This window comes from Camponotus vicinus, unplaced genomic scaffold (assembly GCF_025532165.1).
Source record: "Camponotus vicinus isolate PSW18456_S1 unplaced genomic scaffold, iyCamVici1.0 SCAF_13, whole genome shotgun sequence".
NCBI lineage: Eukaryota > Metazoa > Arthropoda > Insecta > Hymenoptera > Formicidae > Camponotus > Camponotus vicinus.
The window spans coordinates 6484181-6507913 of record NW_028141949.1 but is presented as its reverse complement, the minus strand read 5'-3'; the positions used below and the strand labels follow the sequence as shown (position 1 = coordinate 6507913).

Sequence of the window (23733 nt, the reverse complement as noted above, 5' to 3'; positions counted from 1 at the left end):
ATCGACCCAGACACGACTCGATTTTCTTCCACAATACCGATCGAGAGCGAGGATTCGATTCGCGTGGCACAAAGTGACGCGAGGAACTCGTTAGACAGCGTTTGTCAGGAGAGAACGTTCAATTTGGTTTTGGATGAGAGAGAACTTGATGGACTGTCTATGTAAGCAGGGAGCGAGAGAACTTTTCTTGCGAAAACTTGGCCGACAGACGAAAGAGAAATCGCAAATCCGACTAGCCTTATGAAGCATTCAAACTCTCGTAACTTCAACCTGAATGTTGCTCCTACCGAGAACTCTGTTCTTTAACATTGATTACGTCAACTACTTTTGTAGCTTCGACAATCATTCGTAGCTTAACGTTACGTTTTAAATTAAATATCTAGTTGTGTAACGGAAATCGCACACGCCCAGATGTACAGTTGAGATAGCGAATTTTCTTGGAAAAGCCGAGCTGATCCCGAAGATCGAGTAGCGCGAGTACCGCGAAAATATAGATAGATAAGTGATTCCCAGAGATGGAAGATTAGATTGCCGGCATCACGTAACTCTAGATATCGCGAGAGCTGCAGTTTGCATGCGAAGGAGATGGAATACGTAGGTAGGTAGGTGGTATACAGTATCCCGCGCCGTATCTCGGGGAATGCTATCAATTCAGGGCTGATGATTCGCTTCCGCCCACGCGGCCTCTTAGTCATTCGACGCAGCTGCCGAATAATAAACAAGAAAGAGAGATGCCATGCCGTTAAAAATTCGCTTCCGCTATGCTCGTCGCATACACACACATCGACGTGTTGCATATTAAGGGGTTATACCTAGTCAGCAAGTCGAAAAAGACGTATTTTTGGGGAATTTAAAAAAAACTGTTAGGTATTTTTATTTCATCGATTCTTTATCATAATATATATCTATCAAAGAGGTTTTCATAATTTTTTAATTAAAAATATCGAGAAATGTAGGCACAGTAGCTATTTTCCAGAGACATCTTTTTTCGGAGGCGCTTGGCGGTGAGCAAGATTGCTCGGAGCTGGATCATCTGAAATAAAAAATTCAAAAAGATTTAGCTTTCGTATGAATTGATCTAGTCGGTGAACGAAGGGATTTTAATTTTGATGAAACCTTTTTTTTTTATTAACAAAAGAACAAAAAGTTTTAACACGAAAAATTCGTATTTTTGCGTCAAACGTCTGTCACATTGTCAAAAATCAATTTTTTGTAAAATCCTTCGTTCACCGACTAGATCAATTCATAGTTAAATCCTTCTAAATTTTTTATTTCAGATGATCCAGCTCCGAGCAATCTTGCTCACCGCCAAGCGCCTCCGAAAAAAGATGTCTCTGGAAAATAACTACTGTGCCTACATTTCTTGATATTTTTAATTGAAAAAATTATGAAAACTTCTTTGATAGATATATATTATGATAAAGAATCGATGAAATAAAAATACCTAACAGTTTTTTTGTTTTAAATTCCCCAAAAATACGTTCTTTTCGACTTGCTGACTAGGTATAACCCCTTAAGAGCCGGCGTATTTCACTCGTGTCGTGTAATATTCCCTGATCGCAAAATATTTGCGATCGTGGAGCGAAACAGCTTCCGAAAACTAAGCTTCCGCCTGTCGGTGGAAAATTTTACGATGTTGATTTTATTTAAATAATTTATGCGCATAATGTAAACATGTCCGTGCGTAAATAAAAAGGAAAACAAGAGGCTTTAAATTTATTATAATAGGTATTGATATGTACGTCGCTACTCTCTGTCGGTGTTCGCGATAAATTCGTCATCCTTAACGAACGCGCGGAGGGTCGTTAAATTCCACCCACGTGTCCTCAACTCACTCGCATCGTTAGTCATCCTTACTGGCATACGTCAGTTAGAAACCATTAGCGAGCATTAATCGCCAAGAACATTTCCAAGAGCGTTCGAGCAGATATGTAACCATCTATGATATATAACGTGTCGCAATATCGAGATTGCCCGAAGATAGTCTGCTCTTGTTTGAATCCTGAATACGTTGAGAAATTGCGACGAGCCGTTTTATTTACAATGACGATGAATCCGCGATTAAACCAGGTTTACCTGAGTGTGAATATCGATGCGACAACACGATTCGAAAATAAGTATCGTACACACTCGCATTGTTGACGCAAGTGCGCGATTTTCTCTTGCGAAATATGCTGTATTTCGTTTACCCGCGAGCTCGTTCGTTTTTATTTGCGTGGCATAATGTAACTTCCTTAAAGAAAATTCATTCGTTTTTGAATAAACGATAAGTACGTGTAATTATCGCGAAACGAGACAGACTGCACTGAATAATTAATTATTGACCGACGTCTGCGGGTTACATAACCGAGAACGCATAATGGCATGTTTGCTATTGCAACTTTGCGTGATAAATTCGCTTGAATTTTGTAGAGTATAGTTTGAAGCAATATTTGCTATATTATTTGCAGAGTAAAAAAGCCAGCGAAAAAATTCTCTGTTGAAATATTTCAAACATATAATTGTAAATTTTTGAATATTTAGAACATATCAAATAAACGCGAAATATTTAAATTTAAATATTGAGATAATTATTAAATAATGAAAATAAATAAATTAATAATATTTTATTAAATAATTATATTTTATAATATATTATATTATATATCATTAAATAATTATTAAATATTGAGATAAATACTTATTAAGACGAATTGTCTCCACGTAAGTGCGATGATAACGCGAAAATAATATCGTTCTCTGATAACAAAGTTGAGCAAATTTTTTACCAAGGTCTCCAGAAATTACACCAAAGTTAGAGAAGACATTTTTAGTTTCCTTGTGTCGGAGGTCATGCGAAGTGCTTTATGTCGCATGGGAATCGAGAAACAAATCTAACACGAGTAATCTTCCGAGCGTCGTAAAACGACGGCAAGATCCTCGGCGATATTCGCAAGGTTTCTCCGAGCACAATGCTTTACCACGATAATTATGAAAGACGAAATTTCTTGCACCGTTACGTTAATGAAATCCTAACGAAAAACTGTCAAAAAAAAAGTCTCGCGTCGCCTCAATAAAGAGCTTGTAATTAATGCCGATTAATTAGGATAGAAGTAATAGATGTAATAATTAAAGGTGAATCTATTAACGCGCATCTTAAACGGCGATTTCCACTTAAACTATTGATCAGAGAGAATTTATACGACCTCGGCTTCCGCGAATAACTTTCTCTAAAGGTTCTATTGGAACGAATGAGCCCATAGAACATAATAGCAGCAACCTCGCCTCGAGGTAAAAGAAACGAAAGAAAAGAATATTCGAAGAGGACGTAGATTGGCAGAGGTGCTCCGAGGTGTGCTTGTCTATACTTTTACAACGCACCTCCGCCGATCCCCGTCCACGATGAAGCGTGCGAACGGAAAACAACGAGTCGTCTGTTCTCAGAAAGTCTGATGTCACGTCTCACCTTCCGCCGGTCGGGCTGAGGTCGATTCTATCTAAGCTGCGCAAAAATACCTGCACAGATGATGACATAACGATCCCGCGCAATTTGTTTCTCGCTGAGAATTACGCACGAACTGACGCGATCTCGACGATCGATGATCGAGGAATTCGATTGACGCAACGCGACGAAAACGTCGGCGATTTTTTTCGTTGTTCCCCTCCTCCTCTCCCTTGCTCTGATGATACGTACATGTAATTGTAATGTTCGTTTGTAATTAGCGAGCACGCAAAGCATAACCGACGCTTGCGTGCATCAGCAAGCCGCGAAAGTCGCAGTTGCCAGCAATTATGCGCTGATTAGACGGTTTCTTTTTTTTTGACCGCATTCTTTTGATTAACTGGTTTTTATCGTGTTTACGGCATATTTACGTTTAAGACACCGATACGATTAGCTTTATGACCGATTCGCATCTTGTCTATTTATTTTTTGCCTCATACATCATTTAATCTAGGAAAAGATAACGCGAGTCTACTCAGCTATCACTTCTAGCTTCAGACTGATATAATTGCGATTAATTAAACGATAACCGTTTCCTCTTTATTTTAAGACTCACGTTGATTTATACTAAGGAACATTAGAAAGAGATTAGAGCGACTGTAGGTGAACGGTAGTACTTCGAGGGATAGTTTCTCCGCAAAAAGCCGCGTTCGTGACCGAGCACGTGGGACATCCTTAAGGCGAGATGATGTCGGACAACCCCGAGAATCTGGCGATTAGTTCCAGCGCTGGAACAGGTTATCGCTGGTCGAAGAGAGGCCGAGGATGTCGGGCCTCGCTTGCTGGAGGTTGCCGTCGCATGACATCATCGTTTCGTGTAGATTCAGCCAGATTCTTGCTCACGGCCGTTCACGGAGCCTCGCGTTATTAAATCCGAGAATGCCAGGAATACGATATCGTGTGAATATTAATAATTTATATTATTAATTTATATTAATAATTTATATTATTCTTCCAGCATCTCTTGATTTCAACTTTTATCTATACGGAAATATCTCACATTGTGCTCGCTGACGACATTTCTAGCTTCAAGATCCCGCGATTTATGCGCTCGTTTGTGTCGCGATGACTAATCGGTGCGAACAAAATGCTCGTGAAGCAATATAATTGATTCCCTCTCTTGCACGACTCAGCCGAGAATGAATAATCGCAACTAGATCCCGTGCAACAATGTATCATGCATACGCATTCGTCGAACGCGATCCAAGTCGTGCGCAGTTTTACCTCCCAGGGAATTCTAGACACGCTGGACGTCCTGATCACGTTCAACAAACGTGGCTTATCACTCTCTGAGAAGGAATAAATAACACGTGCGTGCGCCAAAGTCTGCGATACGCAGTCGTTTGGCTGGCTGTTCTGCTTGCTCGAGATCCGAGTAATGGAAACCTCAAGACCTTGATCTGCTGATTTTATCTGCTAAATTATTTGCATTAAAATTAACACGATATTTCTTTTAATAAATTCGAGTTTAAATGATAATAAATTGAATTAAAGCAATATTACTGTCGAACGAAAATGCGATGTCGCAAAATATGTCTCATTATTTTATCGATTTCTTTAATAGAGGTACACCTTGAAAAGCACAGCGGCTTGTTCGACCTCAGAACCGAGGGAATGTATATTCACCGCTACGCTAATCGATCTTATTTAATGGCGATTCAGAATCGTGCGAAAGTCGAGGTTACGGGCCAAATAACCCGCAGACTTCCGTTTAGTCCTTGATGGAGAAGAATATTAGAGTCACGCGCGACCCGTCACTTAAATGCCCGGAGTAGACATGCTTGTCGCGAATTTTATCTGTCTGGGCTGCACGTTTTCAGGGCGCGGTCATTTTTAGCGACGTCCGCCGCATTATCCGTATATTCGCGCAGTTGTTACTTCAATCAAGTCTTCGTTTATCTCAGAAATGTAATTTTGTCGGGCTCTACGAGGGCTTCTCTCGAGGGATAATCGCGCTTAATTGAAAGCGCTACGTCATTTTCCACGGTGATCATTTTTCAGCGCACGTCTCATCGCTGGAATATGCATCCACGTAATCGTCGAAGAAAAAGGTACGCGAGGGAATCGGATGCATCAGCGATAAATCGCGCGAGGATGAACTCGATTACGAAAAACTTTATGGCCGACTCATATTCCGGTCGTTTTCAGTAACGAGACAGAACGAGAAATTCCTGACGGGGTGCCCGCAAAGTACGAAATCTTCTCGAAAGATAGGAATCGTGCGTATCTCCGTCGGGGCTCGATAATGGCTCGCGATAAAAAAATATGGGAACAATTAGCATAATCTTTACGAGAGCGATCTCAAGTGGGCGATACGACGAACAAAACAAGCTTGAGTAATTATGCGGAGTCTGAGAAAGTTTTGTTAGACGCGAGAATCTTTTTATTTCCACATCTCCTTCCTCGCAAATTCATTCAAACTCCATTGTTTAATAAACAGAAATTGCATAATCATTTTATTTATTACTGCCGGACATTATTATCTAATAGAGCAATATGAGTTATCCATTCTAAGAATCTGAATTTTAGCGTTTGTCGCTTTTTAAGAATAAAGTTAATTAAGAAAAGAAAGAAAGAAATTTATAACTATTGTTGTTTTTTATAACAAGTTATAAATTTCTTTCTTTCTTTTTTTAATTAACTTTATAATTTATAATTTATAATTTATATAATTTATAATAATAAATTATTATTTATTGTATTATTTATTATATTATTTTATATTCGAGAGCCGACATCAAAAATCTAAAATTTAATGTTTATATAATTTATAATATATAATTTATAACATCTAATGACAAATTTTAAATAATATATCAATCGATATAAATCCAATACAAATATAATTATATGCCATATAAGCTGCAGAAGTTTTGTTTTAATTCCAAATGAAATTAATAAATCGTAAGTCGTGCAATAAATAAAATGACAGAAAGATAAGCAGAGTTGCAGAGAGAGCGAGCGGCGAAAAGAGGCTGAGGAAAAAAAATGTAAAAATGCCGGAGCCAGTTGGCGAACATGAGTTCGGTGCAGTCGTGTCTATGACGCAAGTGCATCCAGCATCATCTGCTCCCATGCGATTAACCCAACCGGATACGACATAGACCCCCAGAGGTTAAGAGACATTAATGGACTAATAGGAACGCTAACGATTCATTAGCCGGTACATCAATGTTGGCTAGCTTTCCGCGACAGTTCACGTGAACTGCAATGTGTCAATATCCCGAGGTCGAAGACCTCGTCTTCTATTTTCGGACGCGGTGGATAAAAGGCTGCGGGGGTGGACGGCAATAAATCGCAATTATAATTGCTTTCTATAATTGTAATAAAAAAACGTTATTATTATGTAATTTTTCGCGAAAATCAATCATCGAAATGCATTTTCGATTCGATTATCTAACAATTTATTCGAAATATATCTTTCATTATCGCGCGATTCTTCACGGCCGACCAGCGACTTGTCCGTGAAAAAAAGCTTTAAATGCCACACGTCGTGCCTGCGTACATTAACGGCATGATATTTATCAAGAGATGCGCGTTTCTTGCTCGCTTGCAACCGGTCGGGCCACAAATTGCAGATCCAACCTTGTTCAAGCCTTCTCACTCGGTCTTCCTGTTTCAGCGAAAGAGGTTTCAGGGTCTTGACACTTGACATGTTACCTAAAAGAAACGTGAGGGAAGGGAAATTCTCGTCGCGACAGGCGACAAAAAAAAAGATGCCTTGTCGTCGAATGACAACGCGTTGCTTTGTCATGCATTTCCGTTAAATTTGTATGAATATTATAGGTTCTTTAATAAAGCACATACATATTTTTCGCGCGTGACTTGCCTGCGTTTTACGCCGTCGTTATCTTATAAAAGTTTGCAAATGTCTACCTGTTATTCGAGCGTTTTCTAGATATGTCACGTTTAACCTTGGTTGTCCGGTTTATATTTCTATTTCAATTATACTTTAGAACATTTGGGATAAATTTCGAGAAAGATCATTCGTTAACATTAACATCGGTCCTTGACATTTGCTGAGAAAATATATTCGCCGATTTCAAAGAGCTCTCTAACCAGGATTACACCAGCAAATTATGAATATCCTTATATAAGCACAAGTGATTCGAATGACTAATATAATTATTCGTTATATAAATTTGCACAGAAATGAATAACATTGAATTGCAACATTTCCGTAAAAACTAGGATATATCATAAAACGTAGAAATGATACGTAAAGTATCTATTTTAATTTTTTTTTTTTAGAAAGTACTGCTGTAATTTCCGATGGACGTATTTATTTTACCAATTATGTCGTTATGAGCCATATCGCTCTTCGACTTATCGATACACTTTGGATTTCGACATCGTATCGACATGCTTCGAATTCTCGTCACGTTGTTATCTTTTGTTCACCGTATACGACGTGTAACTGACGCACGAATGTTTGATACGTTGAATGACATAAACGCGCAACTTTTCCGCGAGCGGAAAAAAATAGCCGCGATGAATTGATATTCGCGAGTTGATAATGCGCGGAAAGATAAAAAGTGCATAAGATAAAAAGCTCGTAAAAAATTTTATTACACTGCATAGTTAGCTCTTGAATGTGTTGCCGCCAATTACTTTGCAAAACGAGAAAAAGATGATATCTCTTATTTTCGTGCACGTCCGTCGTCGCGATTTATTTGACGTTTCGTTGGCCATTTTTGCGAAATTGCACATGCTCGATGCAAGCAAGATTCAACGAAATAATATATGCGGTTATACATCTAGTCTTATCTGAATAAAATTCCCATATTGCAAAGAGAAATTGCGCGGAATTTTCCGGATATTTTGCTTGTTAATTTATACATATATTTATTATATATATATATATATATATATATATATATATATATATAATTTAAATTACATAAAAAGAGAGAAACGATTTTTATATAAAATGACGTTTTATATTTTACATATGTGCAGTCAAAAAACCGCAGTGGAATCAATATTCTCGGTCAGCTCGTTAATTTTCGGCCCTTAAATTCTCGTTTCTATTAGACACGATGGTCAAATATTTATCGTGGAAACCGAGCCTCGTTACAAAAGCGCGCTTATTCGAGGGAAACAACGGTGACTTAATTATTCCAGTATTGTTATGTGTGACAATTTTTTTTCGTCCCCTGCGTTTGACGAATTTCGGTCACCCGCATAAATCTCAAAAGCGACAACGGGCTACATTCGGGACCCTTTTCCGTATCTGCGAAAAAGTCGTCTCTTTAAAGTTTAGGAAAGTAGAACTCGGCAGAGATCTCTTGTGATGGGGGAAAAAAAACGATGTGCCTTTCTGCCATTAGGACAGTGAAACTAGACTATCCATGCTATTGTGCTACGAGATAAAATGCGACAAAGTCGGGAGCTTTTAGCGAGATTTACAAGAAATTTGATGTTTTATATTAGCTCAGCTTTTCTCTCTAATTATAATGAAACGTAATGAAAGAAAATGTGTATACGGAAAATATTTCGAAATCTGACAAACGAAAAACGCGGTTCACATAATAATAAACTACATATTTCTCCAAATATTATAATTTATGTAAGATTAAAAATTCTTTGCTTTTTTTCTAATATTATATTTATTAAATTTTATTTAATATTATATTATATTTACTTCAAGAAAAATAATCCGAGATACTTGCCACTCGCAAATAACGGATCGGAGGAGCAAAGTGCTACATTCGCTGCAAGTGAACAGCATCGCTGGCTACTTTTTGCGTGCGCATAATTGTCACTGTCTTGAATCACGCGTGATCGGAGCATCGCTTGGTCGAGCGAATTCCTGTGACAGATCTAATATCCCGAATTTCACCTGCCGAGATAAGAATGTGGAGCAGCACGTTGCCGAGAGGTGGGAGTAAACCTGTTTTCGTCATCGGCAAAGAGGGGGAAAGAACGTCTGTCTATCGTAGCGTAGAATGTAAGGAAAAGAAAAGAAATCCGTAGAAGACAGCCGGGGCGAGGGGACGAGGGGAAGCCGGGACAACCAGGATCGTGGATCCGTCCTGTCACGATTGAAAAATGTTAGGAACGTCGAGAGCGCGGTATCCCGCAGCGGTGACGTTGATCACCTAAACTAGGACGAGGAAAACTACCGTAGGTGCTGTCGTTCGTGTACTCCAACTCCTCACAGCGATAACTATACAGTACGTTGCGAGAGGGATGGCAATTGCCGGGCCTTTTTGCAATTTCATTACCGTTAGACGATCGTTTCGTTTTATGGCGAATCGATACGGGCTTTTCGCGTGATGGAAAATCGAAAATGGCCCAAAACGCGCTTGTCCCACTTTGCTAAAAAATTTATCTTGCGATTAGATTGAGATTAATATTTGTTCTAAGATTAATCGATTAATGAATAATGTTTGCTTTTATATTTATTTCCATTTTCTCGTGACTTGCTAGAGTTGAAGACAAACTGACTTGCCTAACTTGAAACGAGATTCGTTTCTTTTACAGAAAGTACGCATATATATGTATGATTCTGCCTGTGCATAAACTTGGAGAAGGTAAACTTTGCTAATCAGTCTCCAACTTACCCGCTTGGAGCAACCAGCTCTATGATTAGAACTGCTTATCTTCAAACACGGATTAGGGCTAATATAAGGATAATATATCCTGGATAATGATAGTCGTTTTAGGCCTTTGAGATAGAAATCAGTCTTCCAAATGTTATTTCCTTCAATAACGATTTCGCATCGCAATTTTGCTACGCTATCCGTGTAATTTCTCGTCGTTATTTCGTTAAACAAGCGGTCGTTCTCTTCGTCAACCTTACTTGCAGCTGGTCGAAATTGCTTGACTCGTCCGCGTCTCAAACCGGAATCGATATTCGTTAATTTCATTTATCGGACCGCGTGCGAATCCACCGCGAGACACTGTCTCGGAAACCGGTTTAATTTCGCGCCGGTTAATCACACGCGATGCGCATAACATGTCCCGGCTTGGCTCTGGCGATTATTCTCCGACGATCTCGCGGAGAAGGCGGTGTAGGCCACGTTTGAGGAGGAGTCCGAGAGAAATTCCGGGAGAGAAATGCATTCGTATCTCTACGCGTCTCGACCTCTTTCGTGTCTCTCCCAAATGTTCGAGGATACAAACGAGCGGCGTAAAATAGACTGCTTTCGAATGTAAATGCTAAGAGCGCATTTTTAAAGATGCGACATAGTAATGGAATTTCTCTAGCACATACGAAATTTGAGGAGTGAGATTCGAGGGGGGATCTATTAATTAATTTTGTAGAATAATAGATTTCACGATTTAATTATCTGTCATTTGAATAATACATTTTCGTTAAATTCCCAGCATTCATTGTAATGCGAATTTTAATATTATTTTCCTTCCAATAATGATGGAGCGATGCCTGCGAGCTATATAAAGCGTTCCAATTAATTGAAAGCCGTAATGCAGTATTGTGTGATGTAATTGAATTCTATTCTCCATTAAAAGATAATGAAAATAGATGTATCGAAAAAGAATCAAAAGCGACGTCCGCTGTCGAAGTTGAAACGACAGTTGAAAGCAATTGCGAACGCATTCTTCGATATACCGTGCTATTGCGTGCGATGCTGTTTCCAATAATTGCAAACGTGCGGCAAGAGAGAGAGAACGTTCAATAACTTGTATCGACGACGAAGCCCCGCGAAATGAAGACCGCGCTTTATTACAAGAATTCGAAAAAATGACGAAAAGCGCAAGTCGAGAATAGAAATGAATATCCCTCGAACGTAAATCAAGTCGAGTCGTACATCAGTCGGATTCGTTGAGTACATATAAATGGGACACAAGATGATAATTTTTAAAATTATAAGAAAATATATATATTTAATTATCAATTATTATATTCAATTATTACAATAATTATTATTATATTTTACTATTTTTATTCCTGTTATTATAAATAATAATAATTATTGAATTATTATAGATAAAAATTGTTGAATATTTTTGACAATTATATCGTGAGATGTTTCTAAGATATAATTATTTTATCATTATAAACTTTCTGGTCGTGCATCACCTCGTTTAATTTATTATTTCTATTACTATAATTATAAATAATAATTATTATTGAATAATTATTTTAGATAAAATTGTTGAATATTCTTTTGACAATTATATCTTTCTACGATATGATTATTTGATCATTATAAACTTTCTGATCGTACATCGTCTCGTTTCTTCAAGGATATCGATAACTCCTTTCACCGTATAATACTTTTAATCGCCGCGCGACGCGTCTAGGAACGACGAAGGCGACTAATAATCGCCGATTTGATTGATGCGCATCAAAAGTTGGCGCTCTCAATCGATATCGATTGATAACTTTCGCGCTTAATTACAAATCCCTTCTCCCGGCCCATCTAATTACGATCGAAGACGCCAGCAGCTCGAAGTCGACCTGTCCCGGGACTTGTGCGCGCACCATCGTCACATCTATCGATTTCTCGAGGGAAACCAGCGGACCGGAAGTGGACTCTCCCGTGCGCGCTGAAGGAGATGCACGCGATAATTAATGAAATTGCTTCTCTGACGGTGATTTATTTTCGTTTTGCGGATTCGCGCCCTCGCGCCTTACGTTTATTATCAACGGGACGAGCGAAAAGCGAAGTCCGATTCTTCTGGGCCGCCCTGCTCATATTTAAAAATTGCCGATACGATAACCAAGTTTAACAGGAACCTCTTCGTTTTAAGAGATTCGTTTCACAAGCCATCGGAGCGTGAGCGTCTCGTTTGTCGATCATTCTTTCTCGAGGGTACAACGATTTCAAGAGTAAAGAGAGGACTCTGCTTTAACCCAACGATGCACACTCGACGGATCGGTTTCCTGAAAAGAAAGAAAAAAAAGGCAAATAGCCAGGCGGTTTCTCGGGCGATTGGTGATTGAGAGAAAGGCGAGTCTTCCCTCCCCCTCCCGCGTCGTGCATAAATAATCTTCATTTCGGCGATCACTCAGAAAAGTCGGTCGTAACCTCGCGAGTCGATCGGCCGCGGTTTTCGTAGTCTCCCGACGATCGTGCATTATATCGTACACGTATCCGACGAAGGATCCTTCTTCGTTCCCTTCCAACCCGCTCTCGAGTGCCGGAAGGCAAAAGGACCATGGCGCGCGATGAGAGAGGGAATCGTGGAGAGGCGAAGGGAGGAGGACGAAGAGGAGAGAAGAAGAGATCGGTCAACGAACCAACTGACCATACACCGGCCCTGCCACGAGGTTCTCCACCTCCATCCTTCCCCTCCGCTTTGCTTCTCGATGAATTTTTGCATACCGGTCGCGGCACCTGAATTTAAAGCGTCGGATGGGATGGTGCTCGCCTCGGCACGCATTTCTCTCGCTCCTCTCCTCGATGAAGAAAACGCCGATACGCGATCAAGTGTCCGCGCGATCAAGTGATTTCTCGTAATTTTTTAAATAATATTTATAATATATATTTAAATAAAATATTAAAATATTTATAATATGTATTTAAATAATATTTATAATATATATTTATAATATATATTTAAATAATATTTATAATATATATTTATAATATATATTTAAATAATATATTTAAATATGTATAATATATATTTAAATAATATTTTAAATAATATATATTTTTTTAATAATTTTTTGACGGAACATTAACGCGCTATTATGTATAGAGCACAGGATTGGCATCAATCATTCGTACATCTTGAGGAAAAAAAATTCAATCCGCATTGCTCGTTCAAATATACCTTCGCCGGTCGACGATGACTAGGCTTGTTTCTGAATAATCATTGGGCGCAATGAAATAAGCGAGGGAGGCTGCGATTTCACTCGCGCAGATTAACGTCGTACTTTTATAATTGATTAATTGACTAATCGGTTCGCCACTCACCGCGAGAGAGCCGGTCGACGTCTCACTGGCTGTGCAGCCTTCGCACGAGAATTTATCGTCGCCGCAGCTAAACTGGATTGATAATAATTTACTTTGCAGTGTTGATGGCGATAAATATGTGCAAACTCGGTTTTCTCGTCGCGTTTACTGGTTTATCTCATTCATCTCGACGAGAAACCTTCCTGTTTCTAACTTTTGGTTTATTTTCCTTCTTACTTCACTGGTATCTTCCATTATTCTTTTCCTGTTCCCTTTTCAAGCTACAGATATCAGAGAAATCTCATATTTATTTCTAAGTTTTCGCAAAATGTTTTTTTGCTCTTCTTTCTTTTTGCACGATTGCATTATTTACACCTGTCCTTTTTTCTAATTATAATTAGCGTTTATTTATAAATAGCATAAACGTTTTATTAAACTCCATTATTTTCTACCTCGTAAGCTTTTAGAAGAGTTTGCGAAATTCCCGACGCTTGAAATAAGCTGTTGGAGAAGTTTATTTGAAATCAGAAAGTTAAGTCATTTAAATCAATTACACGCGCCGTATCAGAGTGCTTTGCGAGGGCACAGCTAACATCGAGAATCGAGAATCAATGAGATTCCGTCGGGGCGAACTTTCCGGCCCGATTTCGCGCGAGAGTACGATTGTCTCGCGAGTTTCGACCGCGAAAGCCCGAGAGGAAATCCGGATTACGGAGCGGCTCGGTCGTTGTATCTCAAACAAAGTTCCAGATCCGCGATTTCTCCGACCGCGAGAACTGCAAAGGCTACTGTGGGTGCACGCACGATTGCACGCGAGAGATAATCGCCGTGTGCGAGCCACAAATGATTGCGAGTAGTCGTCTCTTGACACAAGGTTCTCGGCAGGGAACTCGTTCTTCTTTTTTTCTTATAATAATCAAACGGGGAAGACGTAATCACGGCGAGATCTCGGGCTTTCTCGAATGGTCGCGTATCAATTTTCCCCTGGCACGAGAGTCTATATCCATCTACGAAGCAACGACGAAAAGAATCGCGATTAGCGATTTCCACGCGTGCGCCTCTAACGACTTTCTACATGATTTCGACCCTCGAATCGCGCATCAGTCACGTTGGCGACTCGGCTTAATTGACCCCTAACGAGACGGTCTTTCGATATTTTCCCCGTTGTTGGCGAGTGGATGGATATAATGCAGCGAAATCGGGTAAAAGCGGAATAATGAACGGTGATGGGCGCGCGTGCGGCTAGAAAATACGCGACGAGTCGTCGCGACGCCCGGTCAAAGATCGTCGGGTCGTTAATGGAACTCCTCTCTCGCAATCTATGCAATGCAGTCCTCAGCATTGGCTACTTACCGCCGAGTTTCCTCTTCTTCGATTGTGTTCATAGTCGGACTTAATCTCGACGCGAGCCGACATCGACCCAGTCTGATGTTGCTCTTTGGTCACGTATGAGAAGCTGAATCGAAATCTCTTCTCCTACTTTCGATCTCAACTAATCTAATACTTATTTTGATATTTCAAGCAATCAAACCGTGTTTTCTTTCAAAACTGTTCTATAATTTTGCGCCGAAATCTTTTCTTCAAGTGAGAAACTCATTATTGCTTATTTAAGGTACAAAATAAAGAGACTTAATTCTCATGTAAATTAAATCGAAATCGAAATCTTCCAGAATTTAAAAAAAAAGAAAAAATTCAGATTTAAAATAGAAAACAAAAGGATTTAGAAATGTATGTATCTGATGGTGAAAATTATAATAACGCCTGCGCGCGTCGATCACCTGGCATTATTCCGAGAACTCGATTGTCTCGCAGTTAGAGGCGCACAATGGTATTCATCGATTTTTAATCTGTACTCCATGAATCCACACGGTGCGAAGATCGACGGGGGATTATTTAACCTTTAAATACATGGCCGAGATTTCTACTTCCTACTTAAATGTTAGCCGATTACCAGTCACTTGTGCAGCCGCACATTTAACAATACGGATGCATCGATCGACGCAGAAGACGCGCGCCTCGTAACGAATCGATTAATTTAATTCTGCGCGGATTATTATTATACTGATGAGTTTTAACACGCGATTCGGTCACCAAAGATAATCGAGAAGGAGGATGAACGCGTTAATAACGATCAGACGCTCGAATCAGTCGATTCTTTACGCTTTCTAGATTTGAATGATTCGAGATAATTATGATATATGGATAGAAAAGAATGAAAGAAAAGAGCGGAAACATATCGAAGGTTGTCAAAGAGAGGGAGAGGGAGAAATCGATCGACAAACGTCCAAACGTCCGGCAGTCGAGCGTCGATAACCGACGATGGAAGGAAAAACGTTTACTTCATGTCGGGTCGAACGTTAGCTCGTTATCTCTTCGATACTCGGTGCTCTATGACGGCACTCTATCGCCTTGTGGCAATGAAATATATATCAGTTTCTACCGATATCGACACGCATCGGTTATCATGCGCACAAGTTTGCTGGATTTACGTCCGTCTCATCGATATTCGAATTTATGGTAAAGGTTGACGCGTGTCGTAAAACGCGGAAAAGAAAGTGCATTCCTACCAGTAAAATTCAACGAGTCGAGTCACCTTGCTAATGTTGATTTTTTTCTTCTTATTTTTTAATTATTCTTTCCTATTTACTTCGATGCCGCTTGACGTCACGTAATTTTTTTTAAAAAAATTGAAATGAGACCTATTGACTTTGGTAGATAAAAAGATCGCGTAAGACCCGGCTGTAGTATAAACAAATTATAAGCTCCGGCACGTATTTTGCGGTAATCAAAATTGCAAATGACTGTAATGGTGCTTCGCAATCAGCGGCCAGAGTTATGAGGCAATGTTTTTTGTTAGATACAAGACCGTCTTTTTGCGTCGCACGTCAAGTGGCAATTACGTAATGAGGAACGTTATCGTGCAAAAGAGATCCTCGAAATGCGAGGAGAAGAGCACTAGAGAAAACCACATTAGGCGAGCAATTATGTCTCGCTTTCCTTCCTTGCAAATTTCTAATTTTATTTCCGTAATTCTGTCCTCTATTTATCTCGAAAAGAATCAAAAGTAAAAAAATTCTATAGTCCATAAAGAAAATCTCGTCTCCTTAATTTGCACACTCGTCTCTCCGAGTTCTCCTGGAGCTGCTAATCTTAGATTACACAAGATGCAGATGCATCGGCAACTCGAGACGGTTACGAAGCATGAGAGTGAAATAAAGTTGCGGTGATTTTAAAGTCGATGTCGGGCCGTGTAACGTCTTATCTCGTGCGGGAAGTAATCTTTTAATTTTACGGTATTCCTGAATTGCCACATCCGCGTTATCTTATCATTCCTCGAGCTGGAATTGTAGTTGATTTTACGATCACCTTTATTATCCGACATTCGGCAACACGAAAGCTCGCGTCATAGATATAATAAACGTTGTCAATGTTAGTTTAGAACGTATTGTCCCAAGTTCCCCTTCTGCATTTCTGCATCAAGTATGATGTCATGATTTCTTAATGGTTTCGATAAACGTTGCCGCGCCCATGTTTGCCATTTTGTGCTGCACCGTATTTCAACTGTGTACACAAGGTACACGTGTGCGTTTTAGCACCAAACAGCGATTGTGTGTTAAACGTTTGGAAAATGATTACAATTTTCGAGTACGAAGCAGAATCAAGCCAGAGTTGAATGAATGAAATTATTCAAATTCGTCGCCGTAAAACATATATGAATTAGATGTAATTGCAAAGTTACATTTATTTTTCTCCGGGAGACCAATATTTTATTCCCGATTTTGAATAAAATGCGTTAATTACAGGAAGGATCGTGAGCTCATGCACAATTACTCCCATCTACCTAAGTCAGGAAACTTGCCCGTGATTGATGAATAAAGTTACCGTTAATTAGTATCAGTAGGATAACGTATTAATGAGCAAAGTATACCGTTACACTTAGTAATGGGAGCCGACATACAATTCCGCTTTCCTCGTGATGGGAAAAGTGTAGTTGTAAAGAGACATCAAAGGTATCGCGATGTGCGGTGTGATAGCTCTCATTCTACGATTACTTTCTCATGATTCGATTAATCTCGTCACGTCACGTTACAGACTGTTCGTCTATATTTCATATGATACTCTGATAGATGCAATCGTTTGCGCAGAAATAACGATAATATGCAAATAGCATCTCTCGCGCAAAACACTAATCTTCAAAATGGAATAAAATGACGCTTTCCTCAGATATATAAATACTATTTAAAAGTACTCTCTCTTTCTTTTAGCAACAATTTTTATCTTCGAGATTTACACCTTGCTTTACGTTCTCTTTCCTCCGTCTGGACTTTCCCCTCCATCTCGACTCGATGGCGGTCATAAAGTACCGTCTCGAAACGCGATTCCCGACCAAGCAAGATGGAATTGTGAATTCCGCATCGGCGCACGCGTGTGCGTAGCGAACGTATGTGTGCGTAGCGAATCGCGTGCTCGCGCCGCGTGTGCGTGACACGGTGATCTAATTTCCATGTGTGTCGAAGGCAGGTATACGCGGCTTATCGGTGACGCGATTTCGCGCTTCGTTTATTCTCTCTTTCTCTCTCGTCTCGCTCGCCTTGTCCTTTCCTTTTTCCTCGCAATCTCGATTTTTCGCGCTTCTGCACGCGATCGATATCGTCGTGACTTATGCTCCAGATCTCTCGCGGAAGCTGCAGCGGATACCGCCGGATTCGATCGAGCGCAATAAATTCGCCTCGCGGGGAAAAAGCACAGTACTTCCGATCGTTATCGCGACGATGCAACGATAACGGATGCGATCCATGTCGAACGACACGGGGGACAAAGCCTGTAAAAAGCGGCGGAGATCCCGACTGCGAGTTTTTATTTTGCAAGTGAAATGTGCGAAACAAACTCTCGCGTAGCGATTTCGGCGCTTCTCCATTTCGTTAGTTCGGTTGTCAACACGCGCGCCAGAAACGCACGTATATCGGCGATAAAAGCGGACGTAGAAACGCGAGTAGTTTTACTCTTTTAAAGAGTCGATTCTCGAGGCAGGATTCTCTAGATTTATTTCGAGGAGGATTTTCGAGCGCGCGTCATCTCGCGACGAGGAAAGATGACCTGGAAACGCGTCTGAAATCCTATAATAAACGTACAACGTCTCTCGCGAAACGAGGGCGCGATTTCGTTCTCCCGTGAGAATCACGCGAGCGAATTAATTACTATCGCGACGAATCACGCAGACGCGTTTCGATTGCGCGAGTATTCGCGGATAATCGTGATAAGGAGACACGCGGGTTCGCACAGGCATGGGAATAAATATTGCAACACACGCTGCTCTTTTTTTCTCGCCCCTCTCTCCCCCTGCCCCTAAAACTGCTCTCTTCCGTCCGGCGATTTCTCGCTTTACGGCCGCAACGCGAGCTCGCGGTTTCTCTCATAACGTTGTAATTGCACCGCGAATTGGCCTAACGATTCAGCCACGATCGATCGATCTCGCTCTTTCTCTTGTACAGGCTGCCCGTTCATTTTTCCGTTCGGTTTAGCGAGATCGTTCGGCGGTGTCCATACGCGAACAGCATTTTCCTTCGGTTTAATCGTAGCACGAGACTTGCGAAACGCTCGCGGAGAGATTTACGGATGGGAAAACGAACGATCCGCCCGATTTCAGCCTCTCGTAAAGTTGAAACAAAGTGGAGGTGCAATTAATGGACTTTTGCGGCGCGCGCGATCGTGTTTGTTACGCTTGCTCCGAACGTGCTCGTCACTTTTAACCGGATTAAATGGAATATTTGTCAAGCGCCGCGAAAACCGCGTATCACGTGGCGAGTTTTTGCGAGTAAATATTATTCTAGTATCTTGGCGTGTGCACACAAGCGATAATGAAATTTAAACAGTTGATAGAATTTATTAGAAAGCAACTGCACGCATATTTATGTGCATCTATAAAATTGAGAGACATGAGGAGAAAATGAGGAAAGAAATAATTTCCAAAATCTGTCTCGCATCCGCGTGGAAATGTGTTCCGCGGAAAACTTTCCTTCATATTTCGCACACGAGTTTCTGGATCCCATCCGCAGGATATCCGTTTTCCTCACGAGCACCGTGAGAGACCAACGACAACGTCGTCGACGCGGAAACAACGGAGGAAAGCGGGGCGATCGCGAGAGACCAAATCCGGTTTCCGTTCTTTCCGTGCCTTTAAAACCGCGTGATTTTCGCACTCACAATATATGTCCGCGCTTGTACCCGGTCGTCTGTGTAATGTAAGAAATTGCTTCCTAGTCGTCGAGGCAATGATCTTGACTCGGGAGTTCAACGTTCCTCGTGAGGCGAAACTTTCTTTACGGCCGCCCTTTGACGATATATGCTCGTTTGTGCGTTAATAATTACCGTCCAAGCAAGCAATTGCAATTTAAAATTAGACAGGAGAGACTTTCGGTGTTTGTAATTAAGAAACTGGAACATCTCGATGATAAAATTTGGAAATATCTCGAATCGAAATTTTTCTTTCTCCACTTTTGATCTCAATCTATTTCAAGCACAGTTATTTTTTCTTAAAAGTATTTAATTCATAGTTTTTTAAAAAGACCCTTTTTTCAATCTTTATGTGAGAAACTCGTTTAGTGCTTATTTAAGGTACAAAGTAGGAATTTAATTCTTATAAATTAAATCTATCGAAATCCTCTAGAAGGTGAAAAAAATGAGATGGAAAATAGAGTTTAATTCTTATAGATCAAATCCATCAAAATTCTTATAAACGTGAGAAAATTAAAGTCGCAAATGGAGAAAAAATTTCGACTTGAGAAATGCAGTTTATGCTAACGAGACATCACATCCAGATCCTTAATGCATAAAATTCGCCTCGGTGTCAAAATTTTATATCTCATAATTTGAAAAACTTTCGATCCTTCATCATCTTATCTCGAAGCGCGCATATGAATGAACAAAAACTGCACTTAAGTTGCGCGAGCTAATTAGCTCTCAAGAGGGATCGATAGTGTTCTCAATCTCGCGCGAACTTTCCTTATGATAAGAGTGCCGTCGTGAAGCGCGGAGAATGAAAGAAGAGCGGTGTGCATCTACGGTGTGCACACCTGTATGCATCCGGTGTCTTCACGCCGGCGCCGGCGTGGGTCGTCAATTCCCCGTTAAGCCACGCTTCGTTATCCTCGTTAGCGGAAAGTACCGCGCGCGCGAGGGTGAATGCGGATTTCGCATCTCTAACGAGCTCAGCGGACCGGATACCTTCGATTCCACGACGCTCCGGCTCGTTCTCTGCAAGCTCATTCTCTGAAACTGTTTCTTTTTTTCAATTAGTTCCACTACCAGATTAATTTTCGGGCGAGAACGCGGCGCGCCAGCCAACTCGCCGAAATCTCCCTACGAGTCGATAAAACGATGAGATAAAAAATGCCATTATTAAAAAAGAAAAGATAAAAATGAGATAAAAAGTGCCATTATTAAAAAAAAAAGAAAAAGAAAATAAATAACAAGAAAATGTTTTTTTGGGAGATTTAATCAATGATGCAACAGAGCGAGAAAAATTTGTTGCACTTTTATGCACTTGGAATGAAGTCCATTTGATACAGAAATTTGTCGCGGAAAATCTAAATGACGACGAAACTTGTATGCAAATGAGAAAGATGCTTAGGCTGAAAGATAAAAAATTCAAATACTATGAATATGAGGTCACAGCTGGGACGGCTTTGTACGGATAACGTTGCTCGTCCTACACGAGCTCGGATTTCTTTTCCTTATGTCGACGGATATCCTGCGTAATTTACGTTTTCCTCAAAGCTTAAAAGAGCCACGGATTTAATCGTCAGAGTTTCGCGGAAATGATTGCGCGCTCTCATTTTCGAAACATGTCTCTTCCGTTCGCGACGACACGCGACGCGTCGTTTCCTCTCCGAGCTCTAAAGCTGACTCAACGCGCAAGCAATTAATAAATAATGCTTGTAATTAAGAGAGAATAAGTAGACATATAATTTGTGTCTAGTATGTATTGTTAAATACATATCGATTCATCATTATCAGAAAATCATTAAAGAATTTGAATCGAAAGTATCGAAAGTATTAATCATCGATTGTTTACTTTTACCATCGTCGTGTATTTCTATCATCGTGAATCATAACATGGGTTTATATTATATGATATTTCAATATATGTATGTAATGTTAACATATAAACTATTTATCAATTAAAAAAGTGTTAATTGTCGCACTTTGAAAATCAATAGCACTTATTATATTCAAACAAAATTGTGTGCTTACGTTTTATTATAAGTTATAATTGAATGGATTTTATTATTGCAGCTGTTATTATTCGATAAATTTATTTTCAGAAATTGTGTGTTTTACATTATATATTAAATAAATTAAAAAACATCATCAAAATAATTGCAGATTGAAAATAATAGAGGAAATATCAATTTATTCCTAATTATTAAAACTAACGGCCTTTGAACTGAAACTTCCAAATAAATAAATCAAAATAAGAGCATATTCAACATATAATGTACTCACGATATTGAAAGTGACTTTTGATGCTGCCTCGAGTTCTGCCCTGAAGTTTAGCGTTCGTCGATGGGGTTTCTCAAACTCGCTGGTGCATAATAACTCGCACTTCGAGAGAAACAGAGAGAGAAAGAAAGAGAGGGGGGGAGGTGTAATGCACCCTCTACGCGCGGCCACGCACCCTGTCCGGTTCGCACGCACCCAGACGCACTTTGAGAGAACTTTCGGGGAGATTATACTCGACGGGGGAGGGATAAAAGCACTTCGGCGGAAGATGGACTCTCTCGCTGGCGAGAAAGACGAACGAGCGACGACGATCCGTCGTTCGCGAAGGGTGGCGGTCGACTGAGGCCAGACGCTTGCCTCGACGTGCACTCACGCTCGGTGCACCTCCCGCGCGGCAGACACACGCGTGCCTGGCCGCGTGCGTGTGCGAGGGAGGACGGGTTTGGTGCGCGCGCGCGCGCGCGCAGGATGGCGGATGCACCTGCACAATTATTATCCCGCTGCAACGCCCGAATTTTCTGAACATCGCGGCCTTTTCGGAGCGTTTTACGCGAAATGCCGGGGAACTTTGCTCCGCTCAATTTCCGCGAGAAGTGCATGCATCTTGCGCTGCAATTGCGAATCCTCCTCGCATTCCGAATTTTTGGGGCAAAAGGGAAAAATACTCGCGCTTCTTATCTGACAAATGTCGTTATTTAATCCGTTTATCTGATTATTGTAGCGCGGTAAAAGAATATTTTTTGAGACTTATATCTTTCTTACCGTTTGCATTTATATCTCGAGTAGTTGACTATATGTATTTTGAAATCGGGGTCAAATGTGTCCGTGACATGACTATGCAAGATGCAAAGCCGAGTGCAGGCAACTGGCGAAATACAACGTTGTAATCTCTAGAAATTGCTTGTGTCGCGAGATATTTGTTTTATGAGTAAATATAATTGTTTTCACCATGTCCGTCTCATTATCTCGTACAAATGAACGTAGTATCCCTACCAAGGATTTTCTTTTAAAGGAACATTTCCAACGAAAACTCTCGAGCGAATCTCAATGTTCTATGGAAATATATCTTTTATCTCATTTTTCTCAGGGCGTATAATAAAACACTGTGAATGGGGTTGATAAAGTCGGTTTTCGTGGCGAATCTTGTTATTAGACAAAACGATGAGAACATTTTGTGAATAGATAGAAACGTACTTGTATTTATCTACGACAACTTGTCATACTTGTAAAAGATGGTCTGCACATGATCTTCTTTACGAGCAGATTCCTAAAAACGATAGTAAAAAGGGCAGAAATCTAAGTATTTGTTAGAAATATAAGTATTGTTTAATTCTAGTCAGAATTTAATTAAGAATTTAATTAATCCATCAGATTTTAATTAATCAATCAGATTAATTAAACTCTGAAATAGATGAGACAATCTTGCACTTTAATTTTATATTTCATACTCAAACAATTCTTTTTTTACATACATGCGATATTCGAAGCACGTTACATTCAAAGGTTCCTCTCGTAATTTACACCGCGCAGCTTCCGAATTTTTCTGTCTCCGCATCAGCGGCATTTTTCCCCCTCAATTTTTTCCGGTTTTTTGTCGATTATCGATGCTAGAAATGGCGAAAAATCTCGACTCTGCGAAGCATCACTTTCGGCACTGCATGCGTCACTACCTTTACATTTGCAAACGCGAAACTTTCCAACAAATAAAATTGTACGATGAAGGGATACTTCTCTTCGTTACTGTTATTTGTTAAAAAATATTTATAAAATAAGTGAAGAGAGAATTGGCTATTTTCTCTTGTCCAATTTGTCGCATATATATGCATGCGTGTTCCGCGATAATTTTAGATTTAAATGAAAAGAATGCATACGACGGAG

The 23733-nt window shown here is 40.1% G+C and overlaps 1 protein-coding gene across 1 annotated transcript in view; it reads right to left on the bottom strand.

The window, feature by feature from the left end:
• The window catches only part of Mesr3 (misexpression suppressor of ras 3), a 44596-nt gene extending 22385 nt beyond the window's left edge, over positions 1-22211 (bottom strand). The window contains exon 1 of the mRNA XM_083085793.1: positions 21859-22211. The gene's annotated coding sequence lies outside the window, so the exon portion shown is untranslated. The remainder of the gene's footprint in view (positions 1-21858) is intronic.
• Positions 22212-23733: the final 1522 nt, after the last annotated feature.